This window comes from Amphimedon queenslandica, unplaced genomic scaffold (genome assembly GCF_000090795.2).
Source record: "Amphimedon queenslandica unplaced genomic scaffold, v1.1 AMPQUscaffold_8955_Cont19105, whole genome shotgun sequence".
NCBI classification, from domain to species: domain Eukaryota; kingdom Metazoa; phylum Porifera; class Demospongiae; order Haplosclerida; family Niphatidae; genus Amphimedon; species Amphimedon queenslandica.
Genome location: NW_003550772.1, coordinates 1 through 2,982, shown reverse-complemented (window position 1 = coordinate 2,982; position 2,982 = coordinate 1). Strand labels below are relative to the sequence as shown.

At 33.9% G+C, this 2,982-nt stretch overlaps 1 long non-coding RNA gene across 1 annotated transcript; it reads right to left on the bottom strand.

Annotated features, from left to right (window-relative positions):
* Positions 1 to 2,084: 2,084 nt before the first annotated feature.
* LOC109591105 (uncharacterized) lies at positions 2,085 to 2,314 on the bottom strand. The gene is made up of 2 exons (XR_002189656.1): positions 2,278 to 2,314; positions 2,085 to 2,233 (listed from the first exon to the last, which is right to left on the bottom strand). It is a non-coding gene; the product is annotated as an uncharacterized LOC109591105 (long non-coding RNA).
* Positions 2,315 to 2,982: the final 668 nt, after the last annotated feature.

The window sequence follows — 2,982 nt, the reverse complement described above, 5'->3', positions numbered from 1 at the left end:
GCTCTAGCTCCTCCTGACTGGTAGAGTTAAATGCAGAGTTAGGACAGTTTTGTGTAGGATCAGACAAATCCAGATATCCTATTCTTGTCCACGCTCCTTCTGATCCACACAATGTTCCAAAGTTACAGTATGTAGAAAATGTTCCAGCATGTCCTGCCAGTACGTAAAAACCTGATGGACTGTTAGGTTGTTGTTCTTGTACTTGCTTACAAGAGATAGGTAAATCAGCTGATACATTGTGTAGCTCCAGTAGTTCCTAGCTGTGCTATTAGTAGTATATCATCAGCCACTCCAGCAGTAGAGATACCAGTGTCTTGTAGATTAGAGAGAGTATTGACAATGTTAATGACCATCTTATGATGACATCATTGGGTCTTTCCTAGCTGATGGCCTTACTTTCATACGCAGGCAGTCTGAGCTTAATAAAGAATGTGACACTTTTCTAACAGCATTATTTAATGTTGGGGGACCAGTAGCTCGTGCTGCTGGTATGTTAAGGGAAGATTGGGAACAAGCAATGAACATGTAACTTTATTATTATCACTCATGCACCTAATACATTATTATGTACATGTATACATGTACATGTTATACATTAATGGATTAGTAATTAAATTATTATGCACAATACATGCATATAAACTTTATTATAGTTCACTAATTGTATTAATTGTTTGTTTCATTTATTATAAAAACTAATTATTGTCAAAGTTCAAATGCAGTTGATGTCCTTATGCTGTGTAGAAAATTTGAACTGATTCCAACAAAGATTTTGTAATTACGGCTGTTTTAAAAAACGAGTTAATCTTTGAAAAATACCCAAGGCTATAGCCCATGGTTTTTTTGCAAAAAACGGCTTCGAAATTACCCCAAATTTTTATTACATTTTCTGATACATATTGATGTCTTGTAGAAAGTTTGAGGTGATTCTAGCTTCAATTTTTTGAGTTACAGCCATTTTAAGAAATGGCAAAATTCTAAAAAATACCCAAGGCTATAGCCCCATGGTTTTTCTCAAAAAATGGTTCCAAAATCACCCCAAATTTTTATTACATTTTCTGATACACATTGATCCCCTTATGTTGTGTAGAAAGTTTGAGGTGATTCCAACTTCAATTTTTCAAGTTACGGCCATTTTAAGAAAATGGCAAAATTCTAAAAAATACCCAAGGCTATATAGCCCATGGTTTTTTCAAAAAAAATGTATGCGAAATCACCCCAAATTTTTATTCCATTTTCTGATGCATATTGATGTCCTCATACTGTGTAGAAAGTTTGAACAGATTCCAACTTCAATTTTTCAAGTTACAGCCCTTTTAAGAAAATGCCAAAATTCTGAAAATACCCAAGGCTATAGCCCATGGTTTTTCTCAAAAAATGGCTCCAAAATCACCCCGAATTTTTATTACATTTTCTGATACATATTGATGTCCTTATACTGTGTAGAAAGTCTGAGGTGATTCTGACTTCAATTTTTAAAGTTACAGCCATTTTAAGAAAATTCCAAAATTCTGAAAAATGTCCAAGGTTATAACCTTGGACATTTCGGAGCCATTAAAAAAAACCATGGGCTATAGCCCATGGTTTTTTTTAATGGCTCCGAAATTACCCCAAATTTTTATTAAAGTTTCTGTTACATATTGATGTCTTCATGCAGCAATGTAGACAGTTTGAGGTGATTCCGACTTCAATTTTTTGAGTTACAGCCATTTTAAGAAAATACCAAAATTCTGAAAATTACCCAAGGCTTTATCCCTTTTCCTTACACAAAGTAATTCGCAAAGATTAATCCTTTGGAAAACTTTTTGAATTATTTATGTTGTCATGGAAATCATCCATTATTCGACGCCACACCTCTTGACCACGCCCAATCAGCCATTTTGATCGTTTTTCATAGAGTATCTTTGTGCCTTTCAAGAGCTCTCAGTAGACCTGCAAGTTCTATTCCATTCACTTAAAAGTGCTCCAAAGCACCTAAACTGCTTGCACCTACATAGATTTTAGCTGCTGCATTTACTTACAACCAGTTTCATTACCTTTACAATATCATCAACAAATAGTCAACTTTTTGCAAAAAAAAAAAAAAGTGTTGAATAGCAATTATATCAAAGTGCCGACAAAGCATTCTTTCACTTTTCTATTCTTTCCTATGGTTTCTATTTTACCACTAATATTATTCAATACCAATTTCTGCCAAGAAGGTGTGGTTTCCTGTAAAACGCACGTGTTTGCCCTAAAAAGAGGCGTGGTAATTGCTTTTTTATTAATTGTTATTACCTTGTTGTAGTTCTACAACAAATTGTCAGGCAAAGAGATATAGCCCATGGTTTTTTCTGAAAAATGGCTCTAACATTTTTTCTACATTTTTTGATAAATTTTGATGTCCTTATGCTGTGTACCAATTTTTTTACTAACATTAAAAGTACATATATCACCTTCAATCATCCTCTATCAATTAATTGTCCATCCTCCTCCTGAACCACACAATGTTCCCATATTACAGTATGTAGAATATGTTCCAGTAGGTCCTGCCAGTTTATAATAACCTGGTGGACTGTAGGGTTGTTGTTCTAGTAGATGCTTACAAGAGGTAGGTAAAGCAGTTGAGTCATTGTGTAGTACTAATAGTTCTTGTGCTATTAGTAGTATATCATCAGCCACTGCAGCAGTAGAGGTACTGGTTTCTTAATACACTTGAATACAGTGTGTGTTAGTTAAACTGAAATATAATTATAAACTGACACTTAATTCTAGTTTCTTAATGGAACTATTCCATGCAATATCTCACACATAATTGATTTATAATGCTATAGTACATGTACAACATTGATCATGCATTCAGTTTACTATACTGTTCTTGATGATAGTAATTAATGCATTAACACTACTCTCTCATTAATATGATGTTCTTATATCATTATTGCAGAGTTCCCAGCAGTCCCAGCAAAGTATCAGTGCTAGTATTGAACTATCAGTTACTGT